The sequence below is a fragment of the Pinus tabuliformis genome, chromosome 2_2 (genome assembly GCF_031772625.1).
Source record: "Pinus tabuliformis cultivar Carrire ecotype Pingquan chromosome 2_2, CPIR1, whole genome shotgun sequence".
Taxonomy (NCBI): domain Eukaryota; kingdom Viridiplantae; phylum Streptophyta; class Pinopsida; order Pinales; family Pinaceae; genus Pinus; species Pinus tabuliformis.
The window spans coordinates 885,285,029-885,297,796 of NC_142300.1; positions in this window are offsets into that span (position 1 = coordinate 885,285,029).

The following is a 12,768-nucleotide window of genomic DNA, read 5'->3' on the forward strand; positions in this document are numbered from 1 at the left end:
AGCTCGAAGTTCAATTTTTACAAGTCCATCTGCTTCAAGAGATAGACAAGAGACACCTCCCTTATCTCCAACCGAAACTCCTAGTCTTGAAATTCAAGAGCCAAGAGTTGACTCTCCTATACCTTCTATTGAGTTTGAACTAGGAAGAGACTCTTCTCTTTCTCCTACCAGAAAACCAATTGTAATTGAGGAAATAGACTCACCTGAAGAGGAAGGAGAAATCTCTTCTCATTCACCCTTTGTAGAAGAACCAGAAGATTTTGAAATCCCTAGGAGAATCATCATGGCAGAGGAAGAAGGAGGCGGTAGAGGTAGAGGTAGAGGAGGAGGAGGAAATAACAATAACAATGGAGGAGGTAGAGGTCCCATTGGAGGAAATAGAGATGGGGATAACACATTTGGGTTTCCCATTGTTGATGAGGACTCCCGAGCCACCATGAAAAACATATCACCATCCGTCCTCCCAAATTTTCATGGATTAAGAACTGAGGACCCTGAAACATTCTTGTTTGAATTTGAAGTTGTGTGTCGAACTTATGACTATCTGGATGATACTCAGAAACTCAAACTGTTCCCATCAACATTAAAAGATCAAGCTTTGAAATGGTTCATGGGATTAGTTACTCAGTCCATTAGGACCTGGGATGAAATGAAACAGACCTTTTTGGATAGGTATTTGGACTATTGTATGCCTACTAATCATAAGGATGAGGTTTTTAAAATGATGCAAAAAGAAGATGAGAGCCTAGAAGATTTACTTGAGAGATTTCAATATAATTTAAAAAGAGCAAAAATGAGTACCTTGGATGAAGAGACCTTAAAAGCCCTCTTATTAAAAGCCATAAAGGATGAATGGATAGATATCTTAAACATGATGGGGAAAGGGGATATTTCTCAACTTTCTCTCAATGATATAGCAGAACTTTGTATCCATCTCTCAAGGGGCAAATCAAAAACTCAAAAAGGGCCTAGAGATCCTTCTCTCCTTAGGGCAAATAAATCTGCAACAGGATCAGTGAGTAGGGCTGAAATCGGTAATATGCTAGATGAATTTAACACTGACATCTTAGGGAGTCTTAGTGAACAAATTGATACCCTTAAGATTCAGAATAAACAAAAAGCAGAAGCCGAGGCTATGACCATCTTTTGCCCGAAGTGTAGAAAGAAGCATGCTTTAAGGGAATGTCCCTTGGAAGCACAAGTTGTAGAAACCTGTGTAATTTGCTCAGAAACCCATGAGACCAAGGAATGTCCTTCAATCCCTGGCCTCAAAGCAGTCTTTCAAGAAGATCCAAGTACGCTTGAATCCCTTTGTTTTGTTGCAAGAAAACCTTGGCAGGGGCAGCAAAATCAAGGGTTTAATAACTCTATGAATTTTCAGCCCCCACCAAATTGGAATCCTTGGCAACAACCTTGGTCACAACCACAAAATCCTTTCCAAGCATGGTTGCAAAGCATGCAAATGAAAAATCCTTATGGGAGATTTGCCCAATTCTATCAATATCCTCAATCCTTTCAGAATCAGCAAGCTCCCCAACTTCCAAATCAAGGTCAACAATTGTCATTACCATTCCCTCAACAACAACCTCTTCCACAAAATCAAAATTCTCAACTCTTGTTACAATCTCAGCAGAGGCCAAATCAACTTCCCTCTCAACCTCAACCAAACCCCAATAATAGGAACCCTCAAAGTGCTTATGTGATGGAAGGTCAACCACTTATGGAAGGTCAACCATTCCCTACCTATATGGTTGTCCCTCTCAATGAGGTCCAACTCAGATCAGGTAGAATCTTAGACCAACCTTCTACAAGTGCTCAACAACCAAGCATTTCTGAGGAAGAATCTCTCAAAGCCAATAAGGGTTCTGAAGTATCCCTTCAAAACCCAAGCATTAAAGAAAAAGAAAAAGAATCAACTCCCTTAGTAGAGCAACCCACATCTTCAGCTATTCCTCCTTTTCCTGAAAGATTGCAAATTGATAAAGGAGTGGAGAAGCAGATTTGGTTGCCTGACTATAGCTTTCTAGATGAATTGAAAAATGTCTGTATCAAGATTCCCTTGTTAACAGCCATTAAGGAGATTCCCATTCTAGCAAAGACAATAAAGGAGATGAGTTTGAAGAAAACAATAAAAAGAACCAGAGACACCAAAAGGATACATCTAGTTGGAAAAATTGCAGACATTATGATGGGTAAAATTACCATGCAAAAATATGTAGATCCCGGTAGCCCTATTGTTAAAACTCATATTAATGGGGTTGAAATCCCAAATACCTTGATTGACTTAGGAGCCGCTATCAACATTATGAGTAGACAGACCATGGATCAGTTAAAACTTCCTAACCTTCTCTTTACACCTACTTTGTTGCAACTTGCAGATAGATCAATCATTAAACCTGATGGTGTATTGGAGGACATTCCAGTCTCACTAGACTCTTGGGAATATCCAGTTGATTTTATGATTTTAACTCCCAAGAACAATCTAGGAGGACATCCTCTTATTCTAGGAAGACCTTGGCTGGCCACAGCTGATGCTTTCATAAGTTGTAGGTCGGGGGACATGTATATATCAGATGGTAATTCTACCAAGAAATTCAACTTGTATCCTCCCGCAAAGGCAATAACAGAAATAGGAGAAGATGAGTGGATTGATGATGAGGATACTCTTCAACCTGTTCTAACCATCTCTGAAATCAGTGAGGATAGTCAAATTCTAAATACATTAGAAAATTTTGAGGTACCCTTAGAATATGACTCTTCACAGTTCCAGTTAGATGCAGATATTGAATATCTCTCCTCTAGACAGATGTCTCTCTTCTCAATGGAAGAGTTTGGTAGTTCTACAGTTGAAATCTTTCCAGGAAAAACATTAAACATTAACAAGAACTTGGAAAGACTACAACAAGAAGAATTAACTAAACTGTTGCAAAAACATTCCACTGCCTTTGCATGGGAATATACTGACATGAAAGGAATCGACCCTAAGACTTGTATTCATCATATTTATATTGAAGAAAACAGTAGACCTATTAGGCAGCCACAAAGACGGATGAATCCAAATCTTAGGGAAATTGTGAAAGAAGAACTTCAGAAATTGCTCAAGGTAAACTTCATTTACCCCATTTCAGATAGCCAATGGGTTTCTCCCTTGGTTATAGTGCCCAAAAAGAATGGTAAATGGAGAGTTTGCATTGATTATCGAGAATTGAACAAGGCAACCTTAAAGGATCATTTTCCTCTACCTTTTATTGATCAGGTATTAGACACTTTAGCAGGTAAAAAGTATTTCTCATTCTTGGATGGTTTTAGTGGTTACAATCAGATTCAGGTAGCACCTGAAGATCAAGACAAAACCACCTTTACTTGTCCTTGGGGAACTTTTGCCTATCGAGTACTCCCTTTTGGTTTGTGCAATGCACCTGCTACATTTCAAAGGGATGTACTAGGAATCTTCTCAGATCTGATTCATGATTGTGTAGAGGTATACATGGACGATTTCACAGTCTATGGTAATACATTTGAAGAAGCTTTGGCAAATTTGGAAAAAGTACTGGTAAGATGCAAGGAAACAAATCTTTCTTTAAGTCATGAAAAGTGTTTTATGATGTTTACTGAAGGGATTGTTTTAGGACATCATATTTCAGGAGATGGAATCAAAGTTGATAGATCTAAAGTAGAAGTCATCTCTAAGTTACCTGTTCCAAATTGCCAAAGAGATGTTAGAAGTTTTCTTGGGTTTACTGGTTATTACAGAAGATTTATTGAAAACTTCACTAAGATAGCATCCCCTCTTTTCAAACTACTTACTAAAGATTGTGAATTTAAGTGGGATCCTGAATGTCAATCTGCCTTTGAAGCTTTAAAGACTAGAATATCTGAAGCACCCATTTTAAGGGGTCCAAATTGGAAACTCCCTTTCCACATTTCTACTGATGCTTCAGATACAGCTTTAGGAGCTGTTTTGGGACAAAAGGATTTGATCCCTTATGCCATTTATTACACGAGTAAGAATTTGACTCCTACTGAGTTAAATTATATTGTTACTGAAAAGGAGTTTCTAGCCGTTGTTCATGCTATAAACAAGTTTAGACACTATATAACCGGCTATGAAACCTTTGTCCACACTGATCACTCTGCCATTAGATACCTCATGAACAAACCAGTCACTAATGGTAGAGTTACAAGATGGCTTTTGCTTTTACAAGAATTCAACATAATTGTGTTAGATCGACCAGGTAAACAGAACACAGTAGCTGACTTCTTGTCTAGAATCCAAAACACTAATGAGGACTCTCCTGTAGAGGATAAATTTCCAGATGAGTATTTGTTTGCAGTAACTACCAAAACTCCTTGGTATGCTGATATTGCTAATTATTTAGTTACTGGAAAATTACCTTTACATTTATTTCCTAATGAGAAAAGGAAAATCATTCAGGATAGTTCACTTTATTCTTGGATTTCTAATGAATTGTTCAGAACAGGGCCAGATTTGATGATCATAAGATGTGTACGGGAGGATGAGATGCCTGACATCCTTAAGGCATGTCATGACGAACCTTGTGGCGGACATTTTTCTGATAAGAGGACTGCCTATAAAATCCTTTCATCAGGATATTATTGGCCTTCTCTCTTTAAGGATGCAAAGCAATATGTTAAAAGGTGTGACAGTTGTCAAAGAACTGGGAGACCAACTCTTTCGAATGAAATGCCACTACAGCCACAGGTATGCATCGAACCTTTCGAGAAATGGGCTCTAGATTTTGTTGGACCAATTAATCCGCCATCCAAGCAAAATAGATATATACTGGTTTGTACTGATTATGTTACCAAGTGGGTAGAAGCTATAGCATTAACTTCTGCTACTGAAAATTCAGTTGTTCAATTTCTTTTCAAGGATATTTTCACTCGTTTTGGTGTCCCAAGAGAAATTGTAACAGATCAGGGAAGCCAATTTACATCAAGGATGGTGGAAAAGCTGATGGAGGAATATAAGATTAAGCATAGAACATCTACTCCATACCATCCGCAAGCGAATGGTCAAGTAGAATCTACAAATAAAGTTCTTGAAAGCATCATCACAAAGACTGTTCATCTTCATAGAAGAGATTGGGCAGAAAGGCTTCCTGAAGCCTTATGGGCCTATAGAACTACATGGAGGAACACCACAGGACATTCTCCCTATGAACTTGTTTATGGGAAGGAAGTCCTGTTCCCCATTGAGTTCCAAATCAAGACCTTCAAGACAGCAGTTCAATTGGGGATGATCTTATCAGAAGCCCAGAAGCACAGAATGGACCAGTTAAATGAACTAGATGAAATGAGACAAGATGCAATTCTAAGAACCGATCTAGTTCAGCACCAAAGAAGCAAATGGCATGATCGACATATCAAAGAAAAGAAGTTTCAAAAGGGTGATTGGACACTCTTGTTTGATTCAAAATTTAAGGACTTCAAAGGAAAATTTCAAACTCATTGGCTTGGGCCATATGAGATTGATGAAGTCTTTAATAATGGAGCAGTTAGAGTGAAGACTATTGATGAACTTCAAACTCCCTTTATTGTGAATGGCCACCGGTTAAAAGTCTACCACAAGCCACTCTCAAAAGAGGAGTTTGTTAAGTTATTCCAAGACGATTCTGAAATGAGGCTGGTGGATAAGAATTCTTCTCCTCCATCAGCCTAATCTCTGTTTCTTTCAGTTCCAAAAAAAAAAAAAAAAAATGAATAAATGTATGAGCCTGAAAACCAATCTCCGATTGGCAGTCTCATGCAGAAAACATGAGGTGAAAATCAGGGTCACCTGACACCTCATGTTTTCCAAAAAAAAAAAAAAAATCTCTCTTTCATTTTCATTTCATTTACTTCATCTCACCATTTCCTTCCATCTTACCATCCTCACTTCACCTCACTGCTTTCCACTCACTCATTCATTCATTCCTTCATTCCATTTCACTTCATTAATAAAGTTTTTTTTAGGCAACTAAAGTATTTTATGCAGTTGGAAGACTTCATTACAGTTCCTGCAGCTATTTAACAATTCTGCAGTTGTTTAGCCTTCCTGCAGCCTTCTGCACCTGCACAAGAAACATAGTTTGTCTGAAGAAAATATTTACAGTTCAAAATCATCAAAGACAAGGAGGAAAGATCATGTGCTAGCAATAAAGTTAACAAAAGGTTAGTAGCAAATCATCAGAAGCCAAATCAAATGCGGATCCGAGGTATGTTTAAAACTCTAAACCTATGGTTATTTCATTATGCGGAATTTTCTGGGTTATGTTTTGTTGACCACTAATCGTAATGATTACCCATCTTCTTTTCCCATGCGACCACAAATCTACGAATCCTCCACGTCTACCAGCTCATAATAACCACGATTTTTGAAATCACATATGGCTGTTTCTGTCATTAAGGTCTCGTACCCTAATGACGTAACCTACCGTATTACGTCTCTCAGTTCTCGTCCCGCAGCCATGTGTCAATTCACAGCCGAAATCGGAGAATATAGCCGTTCCATTCATCATTTCGAAACCCTCTGTGCTCATAATACTCCATTCCTCGCTATCATCTCCCTTATTCCGTTTCACTCACTACGATTACCTCCATAAACCATCCTCTGTTTTCCCTCTGCCGTATAGCCAGTAAACCTGTGATACAGTCGTATTACGACTGTTAGTCACCATTTCACTGTGTCCACGTTGTTATCCTCCACTTAACTCTAATTCAAGCCGTGAATTCTCGGTGTCTGAGGCTGTTGATGCACCGTATACCCTCTGTTCCACAAAGTCTGAACAGGAACCGAGGAGTTACTGTGTAAAGTGACGGGGTTACTGTGTAAGGTCACCATCAAATTCGTGTTTTAAACAAAGCTGAGGAGTCGATGGGAAAGCTTTTAAGGGCTGAACCAGAAGGTTTGAAATTCTTGGAGGCATACCCTCAGGTTGAGGAAGCATTACAAAAAGCTAATTGGCTACAGTGCATCAGGAAGTTTAAGGGCTACCACAAAGAAGTAACAAAAGCCTTTGCAAGATCATTTAAGGACAAAGACAGTCAAGCAGAAGTGGGTGATTTAACATTTACAGTCAGCGAAGGAAGCATAGCAAGGGCTACCTCTCTTCCACAAACCGGTGAACGTTGGTTCAAAAACCGGGCAGTCCAGGATCAACAATGGAAGCGGATTTTTAAAAACCCAGGTATGGACACAAGTGTTTTCACCAAAGGAATTCCAATCTCCCATGTTAAAGAAGAATGGAAAATTCTATTGTTGTTAGTGCAAAAATTTTTCACGTGTGAAGGGAGATTTGGAGTGTTGTACGTTTATCATGGTAAAATTATGCTGCAATTTCAAGGAGAACATGATATAAATCTTCCTTACTTTCTATTCCAAAGCCTTAGGAAAATGTGTTCCATGGCTCAACGAAATCCACGAAGCGTAGAAGCTTACCTCTGTCACCATGGTCTTGTAAAGTTATTGATAGAAGAACAGTTAAAAGAAAAACAAGACACATGGGAGAAATTCCTTGTAAGGAATCATTTTGCAGAACCTGGAGAATCTTCTATACCTAGAAAAAGCAGAAGGAAGAGAAAAGAAAGTATCTCTGAGACTGACATCTTAGAGGAAACTGTTCAAAAACAAACTATAGAGGAAATAGAAGTCCATCATCCTGAACCTGAGATTGAACCCACTGAAGACAGTGCTCAAGAGGTCATCTCAGAAACCCTCGCTGAACTTGCCAAGGAAGCTACCAAGAAGAGAAGAGAAGACAAAAAGAAACAAAAACAAGACAAGGGAAAATCTATAATCCAAGAAACTGATCAGACCCCAGAGCATTCTAGTGATGAAGAAAGGGATAACCAGCCCTTAGCACAAAGGGTAGCTAAACTCCATGAGAAAACTGCCCTCTCTGAGAAAGTAAAAGTTCAAAAACCAAGGGAAAAGGCACAAAAAGAAACACAGAGTGCTGCCACGGTAAGAAGGAGTAGTAGATTGCAGAATAAAAGGAAAGCCACAAGGACACTCTTCGTTGATCTTAGCACACCTGAGAAGGGTGCTACAAAAGCAGACCTTGAGGATAGTCCATCACATGAGGCAGCTACTCCTCCAAGAGAAGACAGTCCATTTCAGCCGGAGTTTGAAACTGAAATTGAGCATGAATATAGTCCAAGGAAGTCACCAATTGTTGACCCAATTCAACAAGAGGTGTACAACTATTTTGAAACATTGGAGCAAAACACTGCTGGCCCAAGTAATGTCATACCTCATGAGCAGCAAATAGATTTACTTAAACAAGAAATCTATGAACTTGAAGTGCTAAACCGTCACATTAAACAGAGAAATGAAGAAATGAAGCAGCAAGCTGAAATTGCCAAAGCAATCCAAGATAACACCTTTCTTCACATGAGCATGTGGCAGAAGAAACACAGCAGACTCAAGAAGAGATGTAGAAGGCTGAACAGAGCCTTAATCAATTTGAAATTCAGATGCATGTTCAAGAGGCCAAAGGTTAATGTTTCTACACAAAGGAAGAGAAGGAGATTGGATGTCCTAGCTGAGGCATCCCAGCAGATGGACTGAATTGTGTTTTCATTGCATGAGGACATGCAATACCCTCGGAGTGGGGGTATGTAGAGCCTCTATTCTACACCTACTTGTCTACCATTTTCCTCAGTTCTTCCTTATCTTTCCTTCACTTTTGCCTCATTTTCACCATAAAACCTCTCAGATCATTACATTAGGTGTCAATAAGCATGATCAAGCAAGTTTTGCTAATGGATGACTATTTGTTTAGATTTTGACTTACTTGCAGGAATCCCGCAGCTATCTGATGATCCCGCAGCTATCTGAAGATCCTGCAGCCTTTTTGTTAAACACAATGATCCATGTGTCGGTTTGCTAGATGAGCCACATGGGCACTCAGGTATCAACGTGCTCGAGGTTCCTGTCCCATTGTTCCAGCCATCCACGTCATCTCCACCCATGGTCAAAGCTGGTTAAGTTACGGTCAACTCAAGGCTGTTTAAACGGTGATTGAGAGCTGCTTGGTCACGTCATCTTAAATGGTGATTTGTCCATGTTCTACAGGTGGCAGGGGACGCAATCCAACATGGGATTTATTATCCATGACGACAGAACCACTAAACTCGTCCACGCAGCTGTGATGTGTCAAGGGACCATAAATACGCATGACTGTTTATTGTTTTTCTGTTAATTAGCTGTACGAGTAGGCTATCTTAGAAACTCCTATAAATTGCTGCGTCTGCGTACGCTCAAAGAACTTTTTTATTAGTTGTAATTTTCTGAACTTGTGTGGAATTTAAGAGCTTTGTGAACTCTGTTTTCTAGTGCTATTCCAGCACTCTGTTTTGTATACTTTTTGCAAATGGAGGAATAGACATAGCACCGTTTTGAAGTTTCCAGATCTCTGAGTTTTCTTGTGGCTGAATGAACAGAGGGCCCCTGCTCATCTCAGCCTTTGTAAAGTATTTTATGTGCAGTATTTCGTTATTTTCTTATTTATTTCCTTAAGCATGTATAGTTTCATTTACTTGTTTTCCTTTCTTTCAAGCTGATCAGTGTTATTTCTTTGCAGGTTTCTTTTAGCCCGGGATTTATTTTTTATATGTGTGTGTTTGCTTTACAGCTAATGGTATTTGAAGTTGACAATTCAAGTGTTGCCTTTATCTTTATAGTTGATTTTTAATCTTATTTCTCAAAGAGCTGTTAACATACATGAATGATCTTCATCATAAACTATTATCTTTTAAGATCAGAATATCACTAATTTGCAGCTAGTTTGAGTGCTTTTTGGATTGTTCTTTCACTACTTTCTATCCGTGCTTTACACAGTACATGTTCTTTGAAGCATCGAGTTAGAAAGAGCAAATCATCACCACTAGTCTTTAAAGTAGAAGTTTTGATTTTAAGTGCTTATTAGACTATTTTCTCACTACTTTCTAATCATACTTTGCATAGTACATATGGCTGAAGTAGAGAATTAGAAATAGCAAATCATTATCATTAGTCTTTCAAGCATATTTTTCTCACTTTTCTAATTCCACATAAGCTACTTCCTATCCGTGCTTTACACAGTACATGTGCTTTGAAGCATCGAGTTAGAGAGAGATAATCTTTATTCTTGGGTTTTAAAAGTGACTCTCTTTTCTTTTATTAGCAGCAACTTGAACGGTGTCTAGTGCCATTGGTAGTGGTCATTTGCTTTCAAGTTTATTTCAAGTCATTTCAGTTCACTTATTCTTTTCAAGCATTTCCTTTCAAGCAAGTAGTTAGAGATCACTCAACACACACTTTCACTCATTTAGGATTCACTCTACACACACACCATCACTCACTTGTTTATAAATTCTCACTCCATCTTAGGAACTTAATTAACCACAACAACATCCCCAACGATAAGAAAAACTCTAAGAGGTTACTTAAGTACATATAGTACACCCTCACTTCATCAGCTTACGAGCCCCGGGTTGACAATAAATACTAGCAATTTAGATAACACTAAATTGACTAAACACTTTGTTTTCACCTCAAAACTAGTTTTGAGGTGAAAAACTTATTAAGTTTACAAATTATGATATTAAAACTTTTCTGATGATTATTGTCATCTTCATGTGTTTGCTGACCATTATTAGTCAATTGTTACTGAAAATTTGTCATGGTGAAACCTTAATACCTAATGAAACTGAAACTCTAAGACCTAAGACCTATTTTATGAAATAAACTGAAAATGAACCTAAACCTGAACCATTGAATGAATCATACATGAAAAGAGTTCAGCAGATATATGTCATGAAGGAAAAAAAACTGAAATGAACCCTACCATTAGTTGACCCATGACCTAATGGAATGCAACTCATCGGGATGGGACTCCTAATATGAATGCAAAAGAGTAAATTTTGATCACTCATGGCAGTGTGAAGACACTGACACTAACAGTCCAAGAAAGAGTTATGCACAATCTCCAAAGATGACCTGATTATACCCCTTTTCATAATAGCTAAATTGTATGATGTGCCACGTGTCACTGTTTTGACCTTCAGATCTGAAAAATACACAAACAAAACTACAGTTCATCCATTTTCAGGAATTTATTACAAAATTTCAATACGATGCTCAGAGAGAAAGTTATGACGATTTTCCCAAGGTCACCTGTTTAAGACGTAATTTGGGAATCTACAAAAACCCTAACTTCCTCAGATCATATATCCGAAAATATAGTGAGACAAGATCTAAAATTCAGAACTGATGTTCAAACCGATTTCTTCTCAAATGGGTTTTTGTTTTAGCTTTTGAAACTTTGTAGCGAAAATGTTATAGTGAAAATTCCATGATGACCTGTTTTAGATGAAATTCTGGAGCTTGCAAAAACTATAACTTCCTCGGATAATATCTTCGAAAATATAGCGGGACAAGCTTTGAAATTCGGACCCAAGGTTCAGCGAGCTTTCGTTTCAAATGAGTTTTCTTTTTAGCTTATGAAACGTCGCAAAAAAAAGTTATAGCGAAAATTCCACGATGACTTGTTTAGAGCAGCGAAAACTCTAGAATCCAAAGCTCTGATACCAAATGTTATGAAACCAGCTCACAAAAAGATAGAAAAGATAGATCAACGCCTTAGAATTCAGCCTATTCGAGGGAGAAACCTCCTTTACATTATACAAATGAACAATTCTTGGATGATACAAATGATAAGACCTCCTTTCTATATATAGGAGTCTAAGGGGTCATAATATAATCAGAGCCGACCTAACAATAATAATGTAAGGGAACAATAATAATAATAGTGGGCTTCTATGAGGCACAATAATAATAATATGGGGACTACATGGGCACAACAATATAATAAGGGGGTTGTACTAATAACAATAAGGGGTTACACTAGTAGTATAGGGACCTAACATCCATCAATGTCTTGTTCATTATTATGCAACTCCATTTTGTTGAGGTGTGTATGGAGTAGTCTTCTATCGTGATATACCACACTTATTACATAACTCTTCAAATTCCTTCTTGGAGAACTCTCCACCATTATCTATCCTCAACACCTTTATCTTCTTCTCTACCTAGTTTTCCACCAGAGCCTTAAATTATTTAAACATGTAAAAAGACTTCAGATTTATCCCTGAGGAAATATATCCATGTATTCCTTGAGAAGTCATATATAAATGATACATAGTACACAGACTTACCCTGTGATGGAACCGACACACATACCCTATGATGGAACCGACACTGGTCCAAACACATCACTATGCATAAGCTCTAATATCCCTTTGGACCTCTTGGCACCAGAGGGTAAACTCACCTGGTTTTGCTTCCCATATACACAATGTTCCCAGAAATTGAAATCTAGAGAGAAATTAGACATACCTTCTACCATACCAATACCATGAAGTATTAGAAGGCCCTTCTCTCCAATATGTCCAAGCCTTTGATGCCATAACATGGCCTTTTATCTAGAGACCACAAGGTTTTCTGATCCACTTTCAGGAACCACAAAACCATTGCACCCATCAATAACGTTGCTACCCAAAAGCTTGTACATATTTCCAATATGAATTCCTCACATCAATACTAGTTCTCCCTTAACCATCTTGCGGGGTTCTTTCTCGAACACTATTTTTACACCTACATCATCCATATTTCTTACAAAAATAATATTTATGGCCAATGAAGGAAAATGAAGAACAACCGGAAGTGTTCTAATCCTTCCACCCTGCAACTTCAACTTAAATTTTCTGCGTCAAATGATTCCA